This window comes from Orycteropus afer, unplaced genomic scaffold (genome assembly GCF_000298275.1).
Source record: "Orycteropus afer afer isolate SDZICR_OR568_19922 unplaced genomic scaffold, OryAfe1.0 scaffold00116, whole genome shotgun sequence".
Lineage (NCBI taxonomy): Eukaryota > Metazoa > Chordata > Mammalia > Tubulidentata > Orycteropodidae > Orycteropus > Orycteropus afer.
The window spans coordinates 3933466-3943524 of NW_006921703.1; positions in this window are offsets into that span (position 1 = coordinate 3933466).

A 10059-nucleotide genomic window follows, 5' to 3' on the forward strand; every position below is an offset into this window, starting at 1 on the left:
GGATCGGGCAGTGTTTCGTTCTGCTGTGCATGGGGTCTCTATGAGTCGGAAATGACTCGACGGCACCTACCAACAACAACAACATACAGTTTAGTGTAATATTAAGGGACAGAGCAATGCCATAATATGTACAGATTAGTGTGAAAAATATAGAAAAAATAACATATTTTAGTTATTTTGAGTCTGTATAAACAAACCTTGCAGCCAATAGAAGAAACTAGTGGGAATGGAAGAGTGGTTATCTATTTTGAGTAGCAGTTTTATAAATGAAAGAATGAAGAATGGGGTGGGTAGGAGATTTGTCACTGCATATCTTTTTTTCCTTTTTACTTTAGAACCATATGAATTTATTTTCTATTCAAAAATTAAGTAAACTATATTTATTATAAGAAGAAAGATAGATGTAATTGGAAGAAAGGAAGGAAAGAAAGAAGGACAGAAAAGAGAAAAAAGAAAGAGGAGGAAGTGAGAGGTTACAAAGATTATTTTATCTTAATGATAAGGACAATGCTTAGCAAATCTTGATTAAGCTATCCATACAATACAATATATATGCATTTCCTTGTTGTTTTTTGTCTGTTTCTCAGCATAGATATATCATGGAGAAGAGTTGCCGTTCTACCTAATCGTATTACCCTCTCTATGAAGAAAGTGGGATAGTTATTTTGTTTTGTTTTAGTTTTGTTACTATTTAAACCTTGTAAAAGGCAGCTCAGAAACTATAGGGAAAATTTTTTTGACTAATGGGTCTTCTGATTAGGTTTCTGGCTATAGCTCTATAGAAAATGAAATTTTCCTAGAGTCAATCACAATATGTAAGGGTTCATAAATATTTGAAAACCAGACCATTTTCCTTCAGGTGCATTGACTCTTGTCTTTAGATTCTCCTCATGGTCCATGGACTCATAGTATGCTCAAGATAGGAAAATATTTAGGGAACATGCATTGGTCTGCTCAACTTGGTGTAGCTTAGGAAAGTGGGAGGGCATAATGAGGACCAAGGAACTTCTACCCATCCTAACCTCAGTTCCAAGGAGCCCTGGTGGGGCAACAGTTGAGCACTTGATTGCTAACTGAAAGGTTGGAAGTTCGAACCCACTGAGCAGCTCCATTGAAGGCCTGGTGATCTGCAGCAATAAAGACCACAGACAAGAAAAACCTATGGGGCAGTTCCTCTCTGTCACACAGGGTCACTCTGAGTTGGAATCAACTCAATGATACAAAACAACAATCCCAGTTTTAGAGCTTTGACTTCACAATTTTCCCCTTATGTAAAGTCATCTCTAGCTTGATCAGTTCCCTGATTTTATGACTAAGTTTCTTAGAAATCAAGAGATTTATTCGAGATACTTTCCCTTTGTCCACATTTTAGAGGCAAATTTTATCTCAGATATACAGGCAGTCCCTGCATTACGACCAAGAGCCACTCCTAATTGTGTTTTAAAGAATTTGTAGGTCAGTCACAACAGGTACATATGGTTTGTATTTAGTCTTACTTTAGTTCAAGAAAAGGCTAAAAGCCTTCTCAATGATTTAAGAACTACACATGCAGCAAGTGAATGTGATTGTGATGAAGATTTTATTGTAAATTGGGGTAGATTTAATCAATTCAGAGTGAGGGAAAATTTACACAACATTAAAGCAGGGCTTCAAAGATGGCAGCATCCCGATCAAAGATGGAGGTGCCCTGCTCAAAGATGTGGCCATCTGCACTGTTTTGAATATATGTAGCTTTCCACAGAACTGCCAATAATCCAGTCTCATGCATCAGGTTCTGAAAGGGCTCACTACTTCTCTTTAGAGTCTCCCATTCCAGGATTTGACCTTTGATTTTCCCCACTCCAGTTACTGTGATTAGTTACCCAAATGATATAAATTCCAGTCTGCTCCTGTTACTTCTTCATCCATGCCTGTTTGATGCCTTGAATTAAAAGGCAAATAGCAGTTTTCATGAGTCAGAGGTTTGCAACCCAGGGACTGTCTATGTACTCAATTTTCTATCTGAGAATTTGTCAAAGATATAAAAACTATGAGTCAGACAAGCTATTAAGTTTTTTTTTTCTTTTGGCCCAAAAACATTATTATGAAATAATACACTTTTAGAGAGTGTACTGAAGCAACAGAAATACAGCTACTTTGCTGAAACTAATTCAGTTATAACTCTCAGAAAATAAATTCCATTGACTTTGTAAGTTTTCATGTACTTCTTCCTTCTACATGTGGAAATAGTTCTTGAAATACAGACCATCATTAAGTAGGATTTTACTTTGAAATTTGGTTATGTAGAAGTTAATTTCAACATTAAAAAGCTTTTGCAAGGAGAGGAATATCTATCTAGTTAGAATCACTGTCTTCTAAAATTTCGTAGTCTGTTGACCCAGATATCTTTGTGATATTGTCTGAAAACACATTTGTAGGGAGCTTCAATTAATTATTAAATTAGAGAATTAATATTTTATGCAATTAAATAAATATCAGCACCAGGTTATAAGGTTGAGAAATGTTTGCTGACGAATGGGACTTTTATAAATAGTTCAAGGAATTTAAAAATTTTTTCTTGTAGAAATGAAAGGAAATTATATATATTGGAAATATATGTAACCAACATTTAGCAAGATGCTGAAATCAGAACTTTTTGTTCTGAAAGGTACGACAAGCAACGTATTAGTGACAAATAAACTATTAAACTAGAGTAAAACTAGAGTAAAACCAAAAACAAACTCACTGCCATCCAGTCGGATCTGATTCAAAGGAACCGCTTCTTGGATTTCCAAAGCTGTTATCACTACGGGAGAAGACTGCCCAACCTTCCTTCCAAGGAGTGGCTGGTGGGTTTGAATGACCAGCCTTTGTAACACAGATTAGCCATGAGCCAAGAGAATTCTGGCTCATCAAAAGAATCTCTTATTATAGAGAGTTTTTTACAGAGTAACATTCTTCCCGATTAATTGTCAAAAATCTCATTAATTAAAAAAAAAACATAAACTGAACTGAATTTTGCGTTTACAAAACATTCCATTTATTAGAAGTTAGAAGGTCTATCTGTCTTCTTAAGCTTTTTCTACTTTTATCACTATGATTTGATAGTTAAGCAATAGCAACAACAGAATTAAGAATCACATTGTGGACTGCAGGCCTACTAAGGTTTTGTGGTGATTTTAAGGAGTCTGTGACTCTTAATGCCAGCTAACCTTTGACTGTAGACCCCATGTGTGCAAAGTAGAACTGATTCATAGGCCTTTTAAATATATGACTTTTTAGAAACAGATTAATTTTAAGTTCATGAGATTCTGTTGTGATTCATAAAAATTCAAGGTAGCATTTTGTCATTTTATCAATCAACAGATACCACAAGTACAAATTCACTCCAGTGGGGATTTATCATTATTTTAGACCATGAAAAGGAATCTTCACATTTGAAAAGGTTACAAAGCATGCCTTCAAAGGTAACTATTTTAACTTACTCTAAGAGTTCCATAAATGTACCCATTCTAAAGAAAGGTGATCTAACAGAACGTGGAAATTACCAAACAGTATCATTAATATCACCTGCAACTAAAACTTAGCTAAGGATAATTAAAATATGGTTGTAGCATACATCAACAAGAAACTGCCAGAAATTCAAGCCAGATTCAGAAGAGGGTATGAAATGAAGGATATCATTGCTGTTATCAGATGGATCTCTGCTGAAAGCAAAAAATATCTTTACCTGCACATTATTGACTATGCAAAGTATTAGTCTGAGTGGATCATAACAAATTATGGATAACATTGTAAAGAAAGATAGTTCCAGAACATTAATTATGCTCATGAGGAACCTGAGCCCAGACCAAAAGACAGTCATTTGAAGAGAACAAGGGGATATGGCATAGTTTAAAATCAGGAAAGATGTATGTCAGGGTTGTATCTTTTCACCATGCTTATTCAATCCTGTACATTGAGTAAATAATCCAAGAAGCTAGATTATGAAGAAGCACCCAGCATCAGGATTGGAGGAAGACTCATTAACAATCGGCAATATCAGATGATATAACCTTGCTTGCGGAAAGTGAAGAAGACTTGAAGCACTTACTGGTGAGGATCAGAGACTTCAGTATGGATTACACTTCAATATAAAGAAAACAAAAATCTTCACAACTGGACTATTAGGCAGCATCATGATAAATGGAGAAAAGATTGAAGTTGTCAAGGATTTCATTTCTCTTGGATCCACAATTGATGCCCATGGAAGCAGCAGTCAAGAAATCAAATGACATATTGCATTGGGCAAATCTGCTGCAAAAGACCTCTGTAAAGTGTTTATGAGGAAAGATGTTGGTTTGAAGACTAATGTGCACCTGACCCAAGCCATGATATTTTCAATAGTCTCATATGTGTGTGAGAGCTGGATGATGAATAAGGAAGGCTATAGAAAAATCAATGCATTTGAATTGGTATTGAATATAGCATGGACTACAACAAACAATGTTCTTTAGAAGTGAGGATGGCCACACTTTGTCTAAATTATTTTGGTCTTGATGTCAGAAGGGACCAGTCCCTGAAGAAGGATATCATTCTAGGTAAAGTAGAGGGTGAGCAAACAAGGTGAAGACCCTCAATGAGAAGAATTGACCCAGGGGCTCTGATGATAGCTCAAAATGGCAGAGATTGTGAGGATGGTGCAAGACTGGGCGGTGTTTTGTTCTGTTGTACATAGCATTGTTATGAGTTGAAATTGACTCCATGGCACTTAATGGTAGTAAAAAGGAGCATTAGTATCCTCAGTTGCTCATCAAAAAGTTGGGGGTTTGAATCTGTCTGGAAGCATCTTAGAAAAAAATGACCTGGCAATCTACTTCTGAAAAACTGGTCATTGACAGCCCTAGGGAGCACAGTTCTATTCAGACATATGAATACCATGAGTCAGAATTGACTCAACAGCAATTGTTACAACAATGGTAGTCATGGTAGTCATCAAAGGTACAAACTGGTACAAAATACCCAGACTTTCCTCATGTGGCCTTAAAGAATTTCCACATTTTGCCTGATCCTTTCCTTTTTGCACCCAACAAATTCAACTCTATCTCACTCACAATTTTTCCTTCTTGGTTTTATTTATTATCATGCTTCATAGTACTGACATTCAATGCCATGCCAAAAAGTAACCTTGAATTCTCCCACTCTGAAAAAAAAAAAAAAAAAACTTGAAAATTTGAATTCTATCACATAATCTGCTATTTAAATCCTTCAACTGCTTCCTATTAAAAAATCAAACCAGTTGCTGCCAGGTCTATACTGAGTCATGATGCAATCATGTTTCACAGAACAACTATGCTTCATAGAGTTTTTAGTGGTTATAATCTTATTTTTTGGAGGTAGATCATCAAGCCTTTCTTTTGAGGCATCTCTGGATACAATCAAATCACCAACTTTTGATTATTAGCCTAGCACTTAACCATTTTTGCACAAATATTTTAATATGTTATACAAGATATTGTATGATCTAGTAACTGTCAACTTTTCAAACATCATCTTCATTTCTTCATATCCCTCTAAACTGAAAAACAAACAAAACAAAACAAAACAAAAAACCTCACTGACATGGAGTCAATTCCAACTCACAGTGACCCCCCATTGGACTTCTGAGGTGGTGAATCTTAATGGAATTAGGTTGCCCCAACTTCCTTCCATGGAGCAGCTAGTGGTGGGTTTGTACCTGATGCCAACCTTCTGGTTAACAGTCAAATGCCTTAGGCACTGACCCACCAGAGCTCTTTCTAGTCATTCTAATTAAGAATTGTTCTTTACATATGCCATCTTGTTTCATACTTGAAGTACACGTAATTCACTTCATCCCAACAAGTATATTCCCTATCCCATATCTCTTAACAGCAGTGCCAAAATTTTCTGGTATTTATATTCTGGAGCCATATAGACAGGGAATGATATCCTTCCTCTGCCTAAAGAAATAAATCACAATTGATCTAATCCAGGGATCAGTAAAAAAAAAAAAGTGAAATGCCAAATATAAATATCTTACACTTTGTGAGCTATGAAGCAAATTAAAAAATGTTCAGTATGTAAATAGAAAGAGTGCTGGTGGCTCAGCTGCTACAATATACTTCCATAAAATTTACAGCCTTGGAAACCCAATGGGGGTTGCTATGAACCCAAGAAGCTGGACTATATGAAGAAGAAAATGACATCAGGATTGGAGGAAGACTCATTAACAATCTTCAATACCCAGACGACACAACTTTGGAACTTTGGTTGCTGAAAGTGAGGATGACTTGGAGCATTTACCTATGAAGATTAAAGAATGCAGTCTGCAGTATGGATTACACCTCAATATAAAGAGAACAAAAATCCTCACAACTGGTCCAGTAAACAGCTTCACGGCAGATGGAGAAAAGATTGCAGTTGTCAAAGACTTCATATTACTTGGTTCTACAATCAACACCAATGGGAGCAGCAGTCAAGACATCAGAAGATCTATTGCATTGGGGAAATCTGCTGCAAAAGACCCCTTTCAACTGCTGAAGACCAAAGATGTCTCTTTGAAGACTAAGGTGCGCCTAATCCATGCCATGGTATTTTCATTCGCCTCTTATGCATGTGAGAGTTGGACAATGAATAAGGAAGACCAAAGAAGAGTTGATGCTTTTGAGTTGTGGTTTTGGTGAAAAATGCTGTGAGTACATGGACTGCTAAAAGAACTAACAAACCTATCCTGGAAGAAGTGTAGCCAGAATGCTCCTTAGAAGAGAGAATGGCCAAACTTCATCTCACCTTCTTTGGTCATGTTCTCAGAAGGTACCATTCCTTGGAGAAGGATATCATGCTTGGTAAAGTGGAGGGACAATGAAAAAGGGGAAGGCCCTCAACAAGATGGATTGACAGTGACTGCGATGTTGGGCTCAGGTATAGCTAGGATCTTTAGGATGACACAGGACCGGACAGTGTTACGTTCTGTTGTACATAAGTTTGGTATGAGTAGAGATGACTCAATGGCACCTAACAACAACAACAACAAATTATATTTTAAAATCTTTTTACTCAGTTTTTCTGTTACCCAAATTTCAAATTTTCCTGACATAATATCTACATGATTTTATATATGCTATTTCATTTATCTAAAAAGACCTTTCCTTTGTTGTTTCAGCAAATTCTACTCCTTTCAGAATTGTGTTCAAATGGCACGTTGATTCTTTTTCAGAAGTCTTTTCTGACCTTTCCTGCTAACTTGCCAATCACATAACACAGCTACTCCCAGGTGTAGTTGGTTACTGACTCCCTGGCACTCCCATAGCTGTTTATATGACACCATTTTTGCTCTTATATTTCTGTATTGTAATTTGTACGTACATACCTGCCTGATACCTGACTTTGCCCATACTGAGGAAAACTGTACTACAGAATTATAGTTTATTTGTTATTTAATTTATTGTAAACTGTGGTGGTTATGTTTTTGTGTCAACTTGGCTAGGCCTGGTTGAGTGGCTGGGCAGCTGGATGTAGTATTCCCCATGATGAAACTGGTAATCAACTCCATGGTGAGATCTACTGTGAGTAGCTGAGTAGCTGCCTTTGGGTATGTGGTCTGCTTCCTGTATATAAGGAGAAGCTTTGAGAAAGGTCTCTAGCCTATGGCATGCTTGGACCCTGAAAGTAGCCATGTCATTGCTCAGCAGCCTGCTATATTCTGCCAACCTTGGGACTTAAAATCAACTTAAGTTAATGGCCTGCCATGTGGTTTGGTAACATTGGGACTATACCATTTTATTTGTCAACCTTGGGCTTCTCAGCCTCAGCAGCCAGCAGATCTCTGAGTGAAGAAATGCCTCTAGCTTCAGTGGGCCAGGAGCTGGAGGCAGAGCTGGACCCCAAGGTTGAGGGGCTTTCACCCAGCCCCTGGAGCCTGGCACTTTGAACTTGGACTTAAAGCCTCCAAATTGTAAGAACAAACTCCTGTTTGTTAAGACTATCCCATTTGTGGTATATTATTGTCAGAGCAGTACTAGGTAACCAGAACACAAACCAAACCAAACTCACTGCCATCGAGTCGATTACAACTCATAGCAACCCCTCCTTCAGTTTCTAAGGCTATATCACTACGGAAGTAGATTGCCAAACCTTCCTTCTGAGGAGGGGCTGGTGGGTTTGAACCACCAACCTTCTGGTTAGCAGTCAAGTGCCTTAGGCACTATGCTACCAGAGCTCCTTAGTTCCTTATACCTAGTACAATACCTAGTATAGAGTGTATCCTTGATGAATAAGTTCATTAAATAATAAATGGATTAATTAATATATAGTATCTTCCCTCCAACCAAATACAGTATAGATGAGAATATACACAGAGGCATGAAAAATTATCTTTAAATCACTTCTGGTGTTGGAAATGAAAAATGATGTGTCCTTCTCTTTAGCTGTGTTTGAATTGGTTGTGGTGAATGGAGTCTGTCTAGATCTGGTCATTGTTTATACCAGAACAAGAAGCTGATATTGTACCATTGTCATTGGCTACTCCAAATTGATTGACTTTACCAATATTCCCTTTGTCATGATGTTGTCATGATAGAAGTCTTCTTTCCTCTCTTTTATTAAAATGATGCTGTTCAGAAATTTTTCAGATTTTATGCCATAGGGGAACCATGCTTTTCTGTGTTTCTCATCTCAGGCAATCATCACAAGCAAATCATATAGTGTCACTAACAACGTGATCGATGTATGCTTTGTCCAACTACAAATTAACTGTCAATTGTGCTTAGCATTGCTATGAGCCATGATCTTAATACCAATATTGAGTAGCACTCTTCTTCTAACATTGAGAGCCAATTGGGATCTGCTGGCTAGATTTGGTTGTGGCCACGCTAAACCAGGGGAATGAGGCAGACTGGCAGCCCTCAGAGGACATGTAGTGGTGATTTGCATAATCATCAGTATGTTTTACTTTGCATTGCCATAACTTTCTGAACTCTAATGCCAGGTTGCAAAAGAGATCTGTCTCCACATAGTCCCTGAATAATATATTTTTTTCCAAAGCTCTGACAACATGTTTGATTTTGTTCAAATAAACTTTGTAATTTTCCAGTTGATATTGATATTGAGAATATATCATCCACTATTGCTTAGTGATGTTGAAAAGTATCTTATATATAAAGTGATAAAGCAATGAAAAGTTTTAACCATGTGATTTTCTCAAAAATACATCTTAATTTCCATCACCCCACAGTATATTTGAGCATTACACAAGGAAGGATAATTTCTGTACACATATTTTCCTTTTAGCTGCAGAATTTGTCTTCCTATCCAGAAATTTCCAGTGTCTTCTAATTACTAATAAACATCTTAGATAAGTTCAGGTACCTCTAGAAACAGGCCATAATCTCATCTGGATTTATTTTCTTTTGTCTACTCTTAGGTGGAATGTCTCACAAGCACTACAAATTCAACATGGATATGTTTTTAACTTTCTCCCTCTAAAACTTCTTATTTCTACTACTTTGTCTCAGTGAATAAACCTGATTGTCTAGTTATGCAAAATGCCCTACACTAATAATAGTTAAATTAAGAACCAACATTATTTCTTTCAACATTCCCATGAATTTTTTTCACTCAAATGTATATATAAAGATGGCGACTTAGTGAGATTAAATGTACTGATGAGCACATTTTTTTTTTTTTGCTTTTCACTTTTTCCTTCTTTTCCAGTATATTCATTTTTTTCTTTTCTTATTGTTTTTATGTCTATATTAAAATTGCTCACTGATCTTGAATGTTATCCATCTTTTTCCATTACAGTCTTTAATGTATTCTTGTTGTTGTCAGGTGCTATCAGGTTAGTTCAGACTCATAGCAACTCTATGTACAACAGAATAAAACATTGTGTCATCCTGCACTATCTTCACAATTGTTGCCATGTTTGAGACAATTGTTACAGTCACTGTGTCAAACCATTTCATTGACAGATTTCCTCTTTTTTGCTGACCTTTTACATTACCAACCATAATATCCTTCTACAAAGACTACCAAGAGGTTGGTAACATATCTGAAGCAAGTGAGACAAAGTCTCACCATCCT